Below are 15,571 nucleotides of genomic sequence, written 5' to 3'. Positions count from 1 at the left end.
GTGAGTGAGAGAGAGAGTGCAGTGAGTGAGTGAGAGAGAGAGTGCAGTGAGTGAGAGGGAGAAAGTGTAGTGAGTTAGTGAGAGAGAGAGAGTGCAGTGAATGAGGGAGAGAGAGTGCAGTGAGAGAGTGCAGTGAATGAGGGAGAGAGAGTGCAGTGAGTGAGAGAGAGTGCAGTGAGGGAGAGTGCAGTGAATGAGAGAGAGTGCAGTGAGTGAGAGTGCAGCGAATGAGAGAGAGAGAGTGCAGTAAGTGAGTGAGTGAGTGCAGTGAGGGAGAGTGCAGTGAATGAGTGAGAGTGCAGTGAGTGAGAGTGCAGTGAGTGAGAGTGCAGTGAGTGAGAGTGCAGTGAGTGAGAGTGCAGTGAGTGAGTGCAGTGAGTGAGAGAGAGAGAGTGTAGTGAGTTAGTGAGAGAGAGAGAGTGCAGTGAGCTAGTGAGAGAGTGAGAGTGCAGTGAGTGAGAGAGAGAGTGCAGTGAGTGAGAGAGAGAGTGCAGTGAGTGAGAGAGTGAGAGAGAGTGCAGTGAATGAGGGAGAGAGAGTGCAGTAAGTGAGGTAGAGAAGTGCAGTGAATGAGAGAGAGAGAGAGAGTGCAGTGAGAGTGAGAGTGCACAGAGTGAGAGTGCACAGAGTGAGAGTGCAGTGAGGGAGAGTGCAGCGAATGAGAGAGAGTACAATGAGTGAGAGTGCAGTGATTGAGAGAGAGTGCAGTGAGTGAGAGAGAGTGCAGTGAGTGAGAGAGATTGCAGTGAGCGAGAGTGCAGTGAGTGAGCGAGAGTGCAGTGAGTGAGAGAGAGTGCAGTGAGTGAGAGAGAGTGCAGTGAGTGAGAGAGAGAGTGCAGTGAGTGAGAGAGAGTGCAGTGAGTGAGAGAGAGTGCAGTGAGTGAGAGAGAGTGCAGTGAGTGAAAGAGAGTGCAGTGAGTGAGAGAGAGTGCAGTGAGTGAGAGAGAGTGCAGTGAGTGAGAGAGAGTGCAGTGAGTGAGAGAGAGTGCAGTGAGTGAGAGAGAGTGCAGTAGGTGAGAGAGAGTGCAGTGAGTGAGAGAGAGTGCAGTGAGTGAGAGAGAGTGCAGTGAGAGAGAATGCAGTGAGTGAGTGAGTGAGTGCAGTGAGGGAGAGTGCAGTGAATGAGAGAGAGTGCAGTGAGAGAGAGTGCAGTGAGTGAGAGAGAGTGCAGTGAGTGAGAGAGAGTGCAGTGAGTGAGAGAGAGCGCAGTGAGAGAGAGTGCAGTGAGAGAGAGAGTGCAGTGAGTGAGAGAAAGACGGCAGTGAGTGAGTGAGAGAGAGAGAGGGCAGTGAGTGAGTGAGAGAGAGAGTGCAGTGAGTGAGTGAGAGAGAGAGTGCAGTGAGCGAGAGAGAGTGCAGTGAGAGGGAGATAGAGAGTGCAGTTAGCGGGAGATAGAGAGTGCAGTGACAGAGAGAGAGTGCAGTGAGTGAGAGAGAGAGAGTGCAGTGAGTGAGAGAGAGAGAGTGCAGTGAGTGAGAGAGAGAGAGTGCAGTGAGTGAGAGAGTGAGAGAGAGTGCAGTAAGTGAGATAGAGAGAGTGCAGTGAGTGAGAGAGAGAGTGCAGTGAGAGTGAGAGTGCACAGAGTGAGAGTGCAGTAAGTGAGAGTGCAGTGAATGAGTGAGAGTGCAGTGAGTGAGAGAGTGCAGTGAGTGAGAGAGAGTGCAGTGAGTGAGAGAGAGTGCAGTGAGTGAGAGAGAGTGCAGTGAGTGAGAGAGAGTGCAGTGAGTGAGTGAGAGTGCAGTGAGTGAGAGTGCAGTGAGTGAGAGTGCAGTGAGTGAGAGTGCAGTGAGTGACAGTGCAGTGAGTGAGAGTGCAGTGAGTGAGAGTGCAGTGAGTGAGAGTGCAGTGAGTGAGAGAGTGCAGTGAGTGAGAGAGTGCAGTGAGTGAGAGAGTGCAGTGAGTGAGAGAGTGCAGTGAGTGAGAGAGTGCAGTGAGTGAGAGAGTGCAGTGAGTGAGAGAGTGCAGTGAGTGAGAGAGTGCAGTGAGTGAGAGAGTGCAGTGAGTGAGAGAGTGCAGTGAGTGAGAGAGAGTGCAGTGAGTGAGAGAGTGCAGTGAGTGAGAGAGTGCAGTGAGTGAGAGAGTGCAGTGAGTGAGAGAGTGCAGTGAGTGAGAGAGTGCAGTGAGTGAGAGAGTGCAGTGAGTGAGAGAGTGCAGTGAGTGAGAGAGTGCAGTGAGTGAGAGAGTGCAGTGAGTGAGAGAGTGCAGTGAGTGAGAGAGTGCAGTGAGTGAGAGAGTGAAGTGAGTGAGAGAGTGCAGTGAGTGAGAGAGTGCAGTGAGTGAGAGAGTGCAGTGAATGAGAGAGTGCAGTGAGTGAGTGAGAGTGCAGTGAGTGAGTGAGAGTGCAGTGAGTGAGTGAGAGTGCAGTGAGTGAGAGAGTGCAGTGAGTGAGAGAGTGCAGTGAGTGAGAGAGTGCAGTGAGTGAGAGAGTGCAGTGAGTGAAAGAGTGCAGTGAGTGAGTGAGAGTGCAGTGAGTGAGTGAGAGTGCAGTGAGTGAGTGTGCAGTGAGTGAGTGTGCAGTGAGTGAGAGAGTGCAGTGAGTGAGAGAGTGCAGTGAGTGAGAGAGTGCAGTGAGCGAGAGAGTGCAGTGAGCGAGAGAGTGCAGTGAGCGAGAGAGTGCAGTGAGCGAGAGAGTGCAGTGAGCGAGAGAGTGCAGTGAGCGAGAGAGTGCAGTGAGCGAGAGAGTGCAGTGAGCGAGAGAGTGCAGTGAGCGAGAGAGTGCAGTGAGCGAGAGAGTGCAGTGAGCGAGAGAGTGCAGTGAGCGAGAGAGTGCAGTGAGTGAGAGAGTGCAGTGAGTGAGTGAGTGAGAGAGAGTGCAGTGAGTGAGTGAGTGAGAGAGAGAGAGTGCAGTGAGAGAGAGAGAGTGCAGTGAGTGAGTGAGAGAGAGAGAGTGTAGTGAGTTAGTGAGAGAGAGAGAGTGCAGTGAGTTAGTGAGAGAGAGAGAGTGCAGTGAGAGAGAGAGAGTGCAGTGAGTGAGTGAGAGAGAGAGTGCAGTGAGTGAGAGAGAGAGTGTGCAGTGAGCGAGGGAGAGTGAGAGTGCAGTGAGCGGGAGATTGAGAGTACAGTGAGAGAGAGAGAGTGCAGTGAGTGAGAGAGTGAGAGTGCAGTGAGTGAGAGAGTGAGAGTGCAGTGAGTGAGAGAGAGAGTGCAGTGAGTGAGAGAGTGAGAGAGAGTGCAGTGAATGAGGGAGAGAGAGTGCAGTAAGTGAGATAGAGAAGTGCAGTGAATGAGAGAGAGAGAGAGTGCAGTGAGAGTGAGAGTGCACAGAGTGAGAGTGCACATAGTGAGAGTGCAGTGAGGGAGAGTGCAGCGAATGAGAGAGAGTGCAGTGATTGAGAGAGTGCAGTGAGTGTGAGAGTGCAGTGAGTGAGAGAGTGCAGTGAGTGAGAGAGTGCAGTGAGTGAGAGAGTGCAGTGAGTGAGAGAGTGCAGTGAGTGAGAGAGTGCAGTGAGTGAGAGAGTGCAGTGAGTGAGAGAGTGCAGTGAGTGAGAGAGTGCAGTGAGTGAGAGAGTGCAGTGAGTGAGAGAGTGCAGTGAGTGAGAGAGTGCAGTGAGTGAGAGAGTGCAGTGAGTGAGAGAGTGCAGTGAGTGAGAGAGTGCAGTGAATGAGAGAGTGCAGTGAGTGAGTGAGAGTGCAGTGAGTGAGTGAGAGTGCAGTGAGTGAGTGTGCAGTGAGTGAGAGAGTGCAGTGAGTGAGAGAGTGCAGTGAGCGAGAGAGTGCAGTGAGCGAGAGAGTGCAGTGAGCGAGAGAGTGCAGTGAGTGAGAGAGTGCAGTGAGTGAGAGAGTGCAGTGAGTGAGAGAGTGCAGTGAGTGAGAGAGTGCAGTGAGTGAGAGAGTGCAGTGAGTGAGAGAGTGCAGTGAGTGAGAGAGTGCACTGAGTGAGAGAGTGCAGTGAGTGAGAGAGAGTGCAGTGAGTGAGTGAGTGAGAGAGAGAGAGTGCAGTGAGTGAGTGAGAGCGAGAGAGTGCAGTGAGTGAGTGAGAGAGAGAGAGTGCAGTGAGTGAGTGAGAGCGAGAGAGTGCAGTGAGTGAGTGAGAGCGAGAGAGTGCAGTGAGTGAGAGAGAGAGTGCAGTGAGTGAGAGAGAGAGAGTGTAGTGCGTTAGTGAGAGAGAGAGAGTGCAGTGAGTTAGTGAGAGAGAGAGAGTGCAATGAGAGAGAGAGAGTGCAGTGAGTGAGTGAGAGAGAGAGTGCAGTGAGTGAGAGAGAGAGTGTGCAGTGAGCGAGGGAGAGTGCAGTGAGCGGGAGATAGAGAGTGCAGTGAGCGGGAGATTGAGAGTACAGTGAGATAGAGAGAGTGCAGTGAGTGAGAGAGTGAGAGTGCAGTGAGTGAGAGAGTGAGAGTGCAGTGAGTGAGAGAGAGAGTGCAGTGAGTGAGAGAGTGAGAGAGAGTGCAGTGAATGAGGGAGAGAGAGTGCAGTAAGTGAGATAGAGAAGTGCAGTGAGTGAGAGAGAGAGAGAGTGCAGTGAGAGTGAGAGTGCACAGAGTGAGAGTGCACATAGTGAGAGTGCAGTGAGGCAGAGTGCAGCGAATGAGAGAGAGTGCAGTGATTGAGACAGTGCAGTGATTGAGAGAGTGCAGTGATTGAGAGAGTGCAGTGAGTGAGAGAGAGTGCAGTGAGTGAGAGAGAGTGCAGTGAGTGAGAGAGAGTGCAGTGAGTGAGAGAGAGTGCAGTGAGTGAGAGAGAGTGCAGTGAGTGAGAGAGAGTGCAGTGAGTGAGAGAGAGTGCAGTGAGTGAGAGAGAGTGCAGTGAGTGAGAGTGCAGTGAGTGAGAGAGAGTGCAGTGAGTGAGAGAGAGTGCAGTGAGTGAGAGAGAGTGCAGTGAGTGAGTGAGAGTGCAGTGAGTGAGATTGCAGTGAGTGAGAGTGCAGTGAGTGAGAGTGCAGTGAGTGAGAGTGCAGTGAGTGAGAGTGCAGTGAGTGAGAGTGCAGTGAGTGAGAGTGCAGTGAGTGAGAGTGCAGTGAGTGAGAGTGCAGTGAGTGAGAGTGCAGTGAGTGAGAGTGCAGTGAGTGAGAGTGCAGTGAGTGAGAGTGCAGTGAGTGAGAGTGCAGTGAGTGAGAGAGTGCAGTGAGTGAGAGAGTGCAGTGAGTGAGAGAGTGCAGTGAGTGAGAGAGTGCAGTGAGTGAGAGAGTGCAGTGAGTGAGAGAGTGCAGTGAGTGAGAGAGTGCAGTGAGTGAGAGAGTGCAGTGAGTGAGAGAGTGCAGTGAGTGAGAGAGTGCAGTGAGTGAGAGAGTGCAGTGAGTGAGAGAGTGCAGTGAGTGAGAGAGTGCAGTGAGTGAGAGAGTGCAGTGAGTGAGAGAGAGTGCAGTGAGTGAGAGAGAGTGCAGTGAGTGAGAGTGCAGTGAGTGAGAGAGAGTGCAGTGAGTGAGAGAGAGTGCAGTGAGTGAGTGAGAGAGAGAGAGTGCAGTGAGTGAGTGAGAGAGAGAGAGTGCAGTGAGTGAGTGAGAGCGAGAGAGTGCAGTGAGTGAGTGAGAGAGAGAGAGAGTGCAGTGAGTGAGAGAGAGAGGGTGCAGTGAGTGAGAGAGAGAGAGAGAGTGCAGTGAGTGAGAGAGAGTGCAGTGAGTGAGAGAGAGTGCAGTGAGTGAGAGTGCAGTGAGTGAGTGAGAGTGCAGTGAGTGAGAGAGAGTGCAGTGAGTGAGAGAGAGTGCAGTGAGTGAGTGAGAGAGAGAGAGTGCAGTGAGTGAGTGAGAGAGAGAGAGTGCAGTGAGTGAGTGAGAGCGAGAGAGTGCAGTGAGTGAGTGAGAGAGAGAGAGAGTGCAGTGAGTGAGAGAGAGAGGGTGCAGTGAGTGAGAGAGAGAGAGAGAGTGCAGTGAGTGAGAGAGAGTGCAGTGAGTGAGAGAGAGTGCAGTGAGTGAGAGTGCAGTGAGTGAGAGAGAGTGCAGTGAGTGAGAGAGAGTGCAGTGAGTGAGTGAGAGAGAGAGAGTGCAGTGAGTGAGTGAGAGAGAGAGAGTGCAGTGAGTGAGTGAGAGCGAGAGAGTGCAGTGAGTGAGTGAGAGAGAGAGAGAGTGCAGTGAGTGAGAGAGAGAGGGTGCAGTGAGTGAGAGAGAGAGAGAGAGTGCAGTGAGCGAGAGAGAGTGCAGTGAGCGGGAGATAGAGAGTGCAGTGAGTGTTAGAGAGTGTAGTGAGTGAGAGAGAGAGAGTGCAGTGAGTGAGAGAGAGAGAGTGCAGTGAGTGAGAGAGAGAGAGTGCAGTGAGTGAGTGAGAGAGAGAGAGTGCAGTGAGTGAGTGAGAGAGAGAGAGTGCAGTGAGTGAGTGAGAGAGAGAGAGTGCAGTGAGTGAGAGAGAGTGCAGTGAATGAGGGAGAGAGAGTGCAGTAAGTGAGATAGAGAGAGTGCAGTGAGTGAGTGAGAGAGAGAGAGTGCAGTGAGTGAGTGAGAGAGAGAGAGTGCAGTGAGTGAGTGAGAGCGAGAGAGTGCAGTGAGTGAGTGAGAGAGAGAGAGAGTGCAGTGAGTGAGAGAGAGAGGGTGCAGTGAGTGAGAGAGAGAGGGTGCAGTGAGTGAGAGAGAGAGAGAGAGTGCAGTGAGCGAGAGAGAGTGCAGTGAGCGGGAGATAGAGAGTGCAGTGAGTGTTAGAGAGTGTAGTGAGTGAGAGAGAGAGAGTGCAGTGAGTGAGAGAGAGAGAGTGCAGTGAGTGAGAGAGAGAGAGTGCAGTGAGTGAGTGAGAGAGAGAGAGTGCAGTGAGTGAGTGAGAGAGAGAGAGTGCAGTGAGTGAGTGAGAGAGAGAGAGTGCAGTGAGTGAGAGAGAGTGCAGTGAATGAGGGAGAGAGAGTGCAGTAAGTGAGATAGAGAGAGTGCAGTGAATGAGTGAGAGAGAGAGTTCAGTGAGTGAGAGGGAGAGTGCAGTGAGAGAGAGTGCAGTGAATGAGGGAGAGAGAGTGCAGTGAGTGAGAGAGAGTGCAGTGAGGGAGAGTGCAGTGAATGAGAGAAAGTGCAGTGAGTGAGAGTGCAGCGAATGAGAGAGAGAGGGTGCAGTGAGTGAGTGAGTGCAGTGAGGGAGAGTGCAGTGAGTGAGAGTGCAGTGAGTGAGAGTGCAGTGAGTGAGAGAGAGAGAGTGTAGTGAGTTAGTGAGAGAGAGAGAGTGCAGTGAGTTAGTGAGAGAGAGAGAGTGCAGTGAGTGAGAGAGAGAGTGCAGTGAGAGAGAGAGAGTGCAGTGAGTGAGTGAGAGAGAGAGTGCAGTGAGTGAGTGAGAGAGAGTGTGCAGTGAGCGAGGAGAGTGCAGTGAGCGGGAGATAGAGAGTGCAGTGAGCGGGAGATAGAGAGTACAGTGAGTGATAGAGAGTGCAGTGAGTGAGAGAGTGAGAGTGCAGTGAGTGAGAGAGTGAGAGTGCAGTGAGTGAGAGAGAGAGTGCAGTGAGTGAGAGAGTGAGAGAGAGTGCAGTGAATGAGGGAGAGAGAGTGCAGTAAGTGAGATAGAGAAGTGCAGTGAATGAGAGAGAGAGAGAGAGTGCAGTGAGAGTGAGAGTGCACAGAGTGAGAGTGCACAGAGTGAGAGTGCAGTGAGGGAGAGTGCAGCGAATGAGAGAGAGTACAGTGAGTGAGAGTGCAGTGATTGAGAGAGAGTGCAGTGAGTGAGAGAGAGTGCAGTGAGTGAGAGAGAGTGCAATGAGAGAGAGTGCAGTGAGCGAGAGAGAGTGCAGTGAGTGAGAGAGAGTGCAGTGAGTGAGAGAGAGTGCAGTGAGTGAGAGAGAGTGCAGTGACTGAGAGAGAGTGCAGTGAGTGAGAGAGAGTGCAGTGAGTGAGAGAGAGTGCAGTGAGTGAGAGAGAGTGCAGTGAGTGAGAGAGAGTGCAGTGAGTGAGAGAGAGTGCAGTGAGTGAGAGAGAGTGCAGTGAGTGAGAGAGAGTGCAGTGAGAGAGAATGCAGTGAGTGAGTGAGTGAGTGCAGTGAGGGAGAGTGCAGTGAATGAGAGAGAGTGCAGTGAGAGAGAGTGCAGTGAGTGAGAGAGAGTGCAGTGAGTGAGAGAGAGTGCAGTGAGTGAGAGAGAGCGCAGTGAGAGAGAGTGCAGTGAGTGAGAGAGAGTTCAGTGAGTGAGAGAAAGGCGGCAGTGAGTGAGTGAGAGAGAGAGAGGGCAGTGAGTGAGTGAGAGAGAGAGTGCAGTGAGTGAGAGAGAGAGTGCAGTGAGCGAGAGAGAGTGCAGTGAGAGGGAGATAGAGAGTGCAGTTAGCGGGAGATAGAGAGTGCAGTGACAGAGAGAGAGTGCAGTGAGTGAGAGAGAAGAGTGCAGTGAGTGAGAGAGAGAGAGTGCAGTGAGTGAGAGAGAGAGAGTGCAGTGAGTGAGAGAGTGAGAGAGAGTGCAGTGAATGAGGGAGAGAGAGTGCAGTAAGTGAGATAGAGAGAGTGCAGTGAGTGAGAGAGAGAGAGTGCAGTGAGAGTGAGAGTGCACAGAGTGAGAGTGCAGTGAGTGAGAGTGCAGTGAATGAGTGAGAGTGCAGTGAGTGAGAGAGTGCAGTGAGTGAGTGCCGTGAGTGAGAGAGTGCAGTGAGTGAGAGAGTGCAGTGAGTGAGTGAGAGTGCAGTGAGTGAGAGAGTGCAGTGAGTGAGAGAGTGCAGTGAGTGAGAGAGTGCAGTGAGTGAGAGAGTGCAGTGAGTGAGAGAGTGCAGTGAGTGAGAGAGTGCAGTGAGTGAGAGAGTGCAGTGAGTGAGAGAGTGCAGTGAGTGAGTGAGAGTGCAGTGAGTGAGTGAGAGTGCAGTGAGTGAGTGAGAGTGCAGTGAGTGAGTGAGAGTGCAGTGAGTGAGTGAGAGTGCAGTGAGTGAGTGTGCAGTGCGTGAGAGAGTGCAGTGAGTGAGAGAGTGCAGTGAGTGAGAGAGTGCAATGAGTGAGAGAGTGCAGTGAGTGAGAGAGTGCAGTGAGTGAGAGAGTGCAGTGAGTGAGAGAGAGTGCAGTGAGAGGGAGATAGAGAGTGCAGTTAGCGGGAGATAGAGAGTGCAGTGACAGAGAGAGAGTGCAGTGAGTGAGAGAGAAGAGTGCAGTGAGTGAGAGAGAGAGAGTGCAGTGAGTGAGAGAGAGAGAGTGCAGTGAGTGAGAGAGTGAGAGAGAGTGCAGTGAATGAGGGAGAGAGAGTGCAGTAAGTGAGATAGAGAGAGTGCAGTGAGTGAGAGAGAGAGAGTGCAGTGAGAGTGAGAGTGCACAGAGTGAGAGTGCAGTGAGTGAGAGTGCAGTGAATGAGTGAGAGTGCAGTGAGTGAGAGAGTGCAGTGAGTGAGTGCCGTGAGTGAGAGAGTGCAGTGAGTGAGAGAGTGCAGTGAGTGAGTGAGAGTGCAGTGAGTGAGAGAGTGCAGTGAGTGAGAGAGTGCAGTGAGTGAGAGAGTGCAGTGAGTGAGAGAGTGCAGTGAGTGAGAGAGTGCAGTGAGTGAGAGAGTGCAGTGAGTGAGAGAGTGCAGTGAGTGAGAGAGTGCAGTGAGTGAGTGAGAGTGCAGTGAGTGAGTGAGAGTGCAGTGAGTGAGTGAGAGTGCAGTGAGTGAGTGAGAGTGCAGTGAGTGAGTGTGCAGTGCGTGAGAGAGTGCAGTGAGTGAGAGAGTGCAGTGAGTGAGAGAGTGCAATGAGTGAGAGAGTGCAATGAGTGAGAGAGTGCAGTGAGTGAGAGAGTGCAGTGAGTGAGAGAGTGCAGTGAGTGAGAGAGAGTGCAGTGAGTGAGTGAGTGAGAGAGAGAGAGTACAGTGAGTGAGTGAGAGCGAGAGAGTGCAGTGAGTGAGAGAGAGAGAGAGTGCAGTGAGTGAGTGAGAGCGAGAGAGTGCAGTGAGTGAGAGAGAGAGTGCAGTGAGTGAGAGAGAGAGAGTGCAGTGAGTGAGAGAGTGAGAGTGCAGTGAGTGAGAGAGAGTGCAGTGAGTGAGAGAGTGAGAGAGAGTGCAGTGAATGAGGGAGAGAGAGTGCAGTAAGTGAGATAGAGAAGTGCAGTGAATGAGAGAGAGAGAGAGTGCAGTGAGAGTGAGAGTGCACAGAGTGAGAGTGCAGTGAGGGAGAGTGCAGCGAATGAGAGAGAGTGCAGTGATTGAGAGAGTGCAGTGATTGAGAGAGTGCAGTGATTGAGAGAGTGCAGTGATTGAGAGAGAGTGCAGTGAGTGAGAGAGAGTGCAGTGAGTGAGAGAGAGTGCAGTGAGTGAGAGAGAGTGCAGTGAGTGAGAGTGCAGTGAGTGAGAGTGCAGTGAGTGAGAGTGCAGTGAGTGAGAGAGAGTGCAGTGAGTGAGAGAGAGTGCAGTGAGTGAGAGAGAGTGCAGTGAGTGAGAGAGAGTGCAGTGAGTGAGAGAGAGTGCAGTGAGTGAGAGAGAGTGCAGTGAGTGAGAGAGAGTGCAGTGAGTGAGAGAGAGTGCAGTGAGTGAGAGAGAGTGCAGTGAGTGAGAGAGAGTGCAGTGAGTGAGAGAGAGTGCAGTGAGTGAGAGTGCAGTGAGAGAGAGTGCAGTGAGAGAGAGTGCAGTGAGTGAGAGTGCAGTGAGTGAGAGAGAGTGCAGTGAGAGAGAATGCAGTGAGTGAGAGAGAGTGCAGTGAGTGAGTGAGAGAGTGCAATGAGAGAGAGTGCAGTGAGAGAGTGAGTGAGAGTGAGAGAGAATGCAGTGAGTGAGAGAGCAGTGAGTGCAGTGAGTGAGAGTGCAGTGAGTGAGAGAGAGTGCAGTGAGTGAGAGAGAGTGCAGTGAGTGAGAGAGAGTGCAGTGAGTGAGAGAGAGTGCAGTGAGTGAGAGAGAGTGCAGTGAGTGAGAGAGAGTGCAGTGAGTGAGAGAGAGTGCAGTGAGAGAGAGAGAGTGCAGTGAGAGAGAGAGAGTGCAGTGAGTGCGAGAGAGTGCAGTGAGTGCGAGAGAGTGCAGTGAGTGAGAGTGCAGTGAGTGAGAGTGCAGTGAGTGAGAGAGTGCAGTGAGAGAGAATGCAGTGAGAGAGAGAGTGCAGTGAGTGAGTGAGAGAGTGCAATGAGAGAGAGAGAGTGCAGTGAGAGAGAGAGAGTGCAGTGAGCGAGAGTGCAGTGAGTGAGAGAGAGTGCAGTGAGTGAGAGAGAGTGCAGTGAGTGAGAGAGAGTGCAGTGAGTGAGAGAGAGTGCAGTGAGTGAGAGAGAGTGCAGTGAGTGAGAGAGAGTGCAGTGAGTGAGAGAGAGTGCAGTGAGTGAGAGAGAGTGCAGTGAGTGAGAGAGAGTGCAGTGAGTGAGAGAGAGTGCAGTGAGTGAGAGAGAGTGCAGTGAGAGAGAGTGCAGTGAGAGAGAGTGCAGTGAGAGAGAGTGCAGTGAGAGAGAGTGCAGTGAGAGAGAGTGCAGTGAGAGAGAGTGCAGTGAGAGAGAGTGCAGTGAGAGAGAGTGCAGTGAGAGAGAGTGCAGTGAGAGAGAGTGCAGTGAGAGTGCAGTGAGAGAGAGTGCAGTGAGAGAGAGTGCAGTGAGAGAGAGTGCAGTGAGAGAGAGTGCAGTGAGAGAGAGTGCAGTGAGAGAGAGTGCAGTGAGAGAGAGTGCAGTGAGTGAGAGTGCAGTGAGTGAGAGAGAGTGCAGTGAGAGAGAATGCAGTGAGTGAGAGAGAGTGCAGTGAGTGAGTGAGAGAGTGCAATGAGAGAGAGTGCAGTGAGAGAGTGAGTGAGAGTGAGAGAGAATGCAGTGAGTGAGAGATCAGTGAGTGAGTGAGAGAGAGTGCAGTGAGTGAGAGAGAGTGCAGTGAGTGAGAGAGAGTGCAGTGAGTGAGAGAGAGTGCAGTGAGTGAGAGAGAGTGCAGTGAGTGAGAGAGAGTGCAGTGAGTGAGAGAGAGTGCAGTGAGTGAGAGAGAATGCAGTGAGTGAGAGAGAGTGCAGTGAGTGAGTGAGAGAGTGCAATGAGAGAGAGTGCAGTGAGAGAGTGAGTGAGAGTGAGAGAGAATGCAGTGAGTGAGAGATCAGTGAGTGAGTGAGAGAGAGTGCAGTGAGTGAGAGAGAGTGCAGTGAGTGAGAGAGAGTGCAGTGAGTGAGAGAGAGTGCAGTGAGTGAGAGAGAGTGCAGTGAGTGAGAGAGAGTGCAGTGAGTGAGAGAGAGTGCAGTGAGAGAGAGAGAGTGCAGTGAGTGCGAGAGAGTGCAGTGAGTGCGAGAGAGTGCAGTGAGTGAGAGTGCAGTGAGTGAGAGTGCAGTGAGTGAGAGAGAGTGCAGTGAGAGAGATTGCAGTGAGAGAGAGAGTGCAGTGAGTGAGAGTGCAGTGAGTGAGAGTGCAGTGAGTGAGAGTGCAGTGAGTGAGAGAGAGTGCAGTGAGAGAGATTGCAGTGAGAGAGAGAGTGCAGTGAGTGAGTGAGAGAGTGCAATGAGAGAGAGAGAGTGCAGTGAGAGAGTGAGTGAGAGTGAGAGAGAATGCAGTGAGTGAGTGAGCAGTGAGTGAGTGAGAGAGAGTGCAGTGAGTGAGAGAGAGTGCAGTGAGTGAGAGAGAGTGCAGTGAGAGAGAGAGAGTGCAGTGAGTGCGAGAGAGTGCAGTGAGTGAGAGAGAATGCAGAGAGTGAGAGAATGCAGTGAGAGAGAGTGAGAGTGAGAGAATGCAGTGAGTGAGAGAGAATGCAGTGAGTGAGAGAGAGAGTGCAGTGAGAGAGAGTGCACTTAGTGAGTGAGTGAGAGAGTGCAGTGAGTGAGAGAGTGCAGTGAGGGAGAGTGCAGTGAGTGAGAGAGAGTGCAGTGAATGAGGCAGAGAGAGTGCAGTGAGTGAGAGAGAGTGCAGTGAGAGAGAGTGCAGTGAATGAGGGAGAGAGAGTACAGTGAGTGAGAGAGAGTGCAGTGAGAGTGCAGTGAGGGAGAGTGTAGTGAATGAGAGAGAGTGCAGTGAGTGAGAGTGCAGTGAGTGAGAGTGCAGTGAGTGAGAGTGCAGTGAGTGAGAGTGCAGTGAGTGAGAGTGCAGTGAGTGAGAGTGCAGTGAGTGAGAGTGCAGTGAGTGAGAGAAAGTGCAGTGAGTGAGAGAGAGAGAGAGAGTGCAGTGAGTGAGAGTGCAGTGAGTGAGAGTGCAGTGAGTGAGAGTGCAGTGAGTGAGAGTGCAGTGAGTGAGAGTGCAGTGAGTGAGAGTGCAGTGAGTGAGAGTGCAGTGAGGGAGAGTGCAGTGAGGGAGAGTGCAGTGAGGGAGAGTGCAGTGAGGGAGAGTGCAGTGAGGGAGAGTGCAGTGAGGGAGAGTGCAGTGAGGGAGAGTGCAGTGAGGGAGAGTGCAGTGAGGGAGAGTGCAGTGAGGGAGAGTGCAGTGAGGGAGAGTGCAGTGAGTGAGGGAGAGTGCAGTGAGTGAGGGAGAGTGCAGTGAGTGAGAGAAAGTGCAGTGAGTGAGAGAGAGTGCAGTGAGTGAGAGAGAGTGCAGTGAGTGAGAGTGCAGTGAGTGAGAGAGAGAGAGTGCAGTGAGTGAGAGAGAGAGAGTGCAGTGAGTGAGAGAGAGTGCAGTGAGTGAGAGAGAGACGGCAGTGAGTGAGAGAGAGAGTGCAGTGAGTGAGTGAGAGAGAGAGAGGGCAGTGAGTGAGTGAGAGAGAGAGAGTGCAGTGAGTGAGTGAGAGAGAGAGAGTGCAGTGAGTGAGAGAGAGTGCAGTGAGAGGGAGATAGAGAGTGCAGTTAGCGGGAGATAGAGAGTGCAGTGACAACGAGAGAGTGCAGTGAGTGAGAGAGAGAGAGTGCAGTGAGTGAGAGAGAGAGAGTGCAGTGAGTGAGAGAGAGAGAGTGCAGTGAGTGATAGAGAGTGCAGTGGATGAGGGAGAGAGAGTGCAGTAAGTGAGATAGAGAGAGTGCAGTGAGTGAGAGAGAGAGAGTGCAGTGAGTGAGAGAGAGAGAGTGCAGTGAGTGAGTGAGAGAGAGAGTGCAGTGAGTGAGAGGGAGAGTGTGCAGTGAGCGACGGAGAGTGCAGTGAGCGGGAGATAGAGAGTGCAGTGAGTGATAGAGAGTGCAGTGAGTGAGAGAGAGAGAGTGCAGTGAGTGAGAGAGTGAGAGTGCAGTGAGTGAGAGAGAGAGTGCAGTGAGTGAGAGAGAGTGCAGTGAATGAGGGAGAGAGAGTGCAGTAAGTGAGATAGAGAAGTGCAGTGAATGAGAGAGAGAGAGTGCAGTGAGAGTGAGAGTGCACAGAGTGAGAGTGCACAGAGTGAGATTGCAGTGAGGGAGAGTGCAGCGAATGAGAGAGAGTGCAGTGAGTGAGAGAGTGCAGTGAGTGAGAGAGAGTGCAGTGAGTGAGAGAGAGTGCAGTGAGTGAGAGAGAGTGCAGTGAGTGAGAGAGAGTGCAGTGAGCGAGAGAGAGTGCAGTGAGTGAGAGTGCAGTGAGTGAGAGTGCAGTGAGTGAGAGTGCAGTGAGTGAGAGTGCAGTGAGTGAGAGTGCAGTGAGTGAGAGTGCAGTGAGTGAGAGAGTTCAGTGAGTGAGAAAGTGCAGTGAGTCAGAAAGTGCAGTGAGTCAGAAAGTGCAGTGAGTGAGAAAGTGCAGTGAGTGAGAGAGAGAGAGTGCAGTGAGCGAGAGAGAGTGTTTGAGCGGGAGATAGAGAGTGCAGTGAGAGAGAGTGCACTTAGTGAGTGAGTGAGAGAGTGCAGTGAGTGAAGAGAGTGCAGTGAATGAGGGAGAGAGAGTGCAGTGAGTGAGAGAGAGAGTGCAGTGAGAGAGAGTGCACTTAGTGAGTGAGTGAGAGAGTGCAGTGAGTGAGAGAGAGTGCAGTGAATGAGGGAGAGAGAGTGCAGTGAGAGAGAGTGCAGTGAATGAGGGAGAGAGAGTGTAGTGAGTGAGAGAGAGTGCATTGAGGGAGAGTGCAGTGAATGAGAGAGAGTGCAGTGAGTGAGAGTGCAGCGAATGAGAGAGAGAGTGCAGTAAGTGAGTGAGTGAGTGCAGTGAGTGAGAGTGCAGTGAGTGAGAGTGCAGTGAGTGAGAGAGAGTGCAGTGAGAGAGAGTGCAGTGAGTGAGAGTGCAGTGAGTGAGAGAGAGACGGCAGTGAGTGAGTGAGAGAGAGAGAGGGCAGTGAGTGAGTGAGAGAGAGAGAGAGAGTGCAGTGAGTGAGAGAGAGAGAGTGCAGTGAGTGAGAGAGAGAGAGAGTGCAGTGAGTGAGAGAGTGAGTGAGAGTGCAGTGAATGAGGGAGAGAGAGTGCAGTAAGTGAGATAGAGAGAGTGCAGTGAGTGAGAAAGAGTGCAGTGAGAGTGAGAGTGCACAGAGTGAGAGTGCAGTGAGTGAGAATGGAGTGAATGAGTGAGAGAGTGCAGTGAGTGAGAGAGTGCAGTGAGTGAGAGAGAGTGCAGTGAGTGAGAGAGAGTGCAGTGAGTGAGAGAGAGTGCAGTGAGTGAGAGAGAGTGCAGTGAGTGAGTGAGAGTGCAGTGAGTGAGAGTGCAGTGAGTGAGAGTGCAGTGAGTGAGAGTGCAGTGAGTGAGAGAGTGCAGTGAGTGAGAGTGCAGTGAGTGAGAGTGCATTGAGTGAGAGAGCAGTGAGTGAGAGTGCAGTGAGTGAGAGTGCAGTGAGTGAGAGTGCAGTGAGTGAGAGTGCAGTGAGTGAGAGTGCAGTGAGTGAGAGTGCAGTGAGTGAGAGTGCAGTGAGTGAGAGTGCAGTGAGTGAGAGTGCAGTGAGTGAGAGTGCAGTGAGTGAGAGTGCAGTGAGGGAGAGTGCAGTGAGGGAGAGTGCAGTGAGGGAGAGTGCAGTGAGGGAGAGTGCAGTGAGGGAGAGTGCAGTGAGGGAGAGTGC

The 15,571-nt window shown here is 52.4% G+C and overlaps 1 protein-coding gene across 1 annotated transcript in view; it reads left to right on the top strand.

Annotated features, from left to right (window-relative positions):
* The window catches only part of LOC140394204 (heparan sulfate glucosamine 3-O-sulfotransferase 2-like), a 303,904-nt gene that overhangs the window by 33,967 nt on the left and 254,366 nt on the right, over nt 1–15,571 (top strand). The gene's annotated exons all lie outside the window — the stretch shown is intronic.

Source organism: Scyliorhinus torazame, chromosome 17 (assembly GCF_047496885.1).
Source record: "Scyliorhinus torazame isolate Kashiwa2021f chromosome 17, sScyTor2.1, whole genome shotgun sequence".
Taxonomy (NCBI): domain Eukaryota; kingdom Metazoa; phylum Chordata; class Chondrichthyes; order Carcharhiniformes; family Scyliorhinidae; genus Scyliorhinus; species Scyliorhinus torazame.
This window is presented reverse-complemented; position numbering and strand designations above follow the sequence as displayed.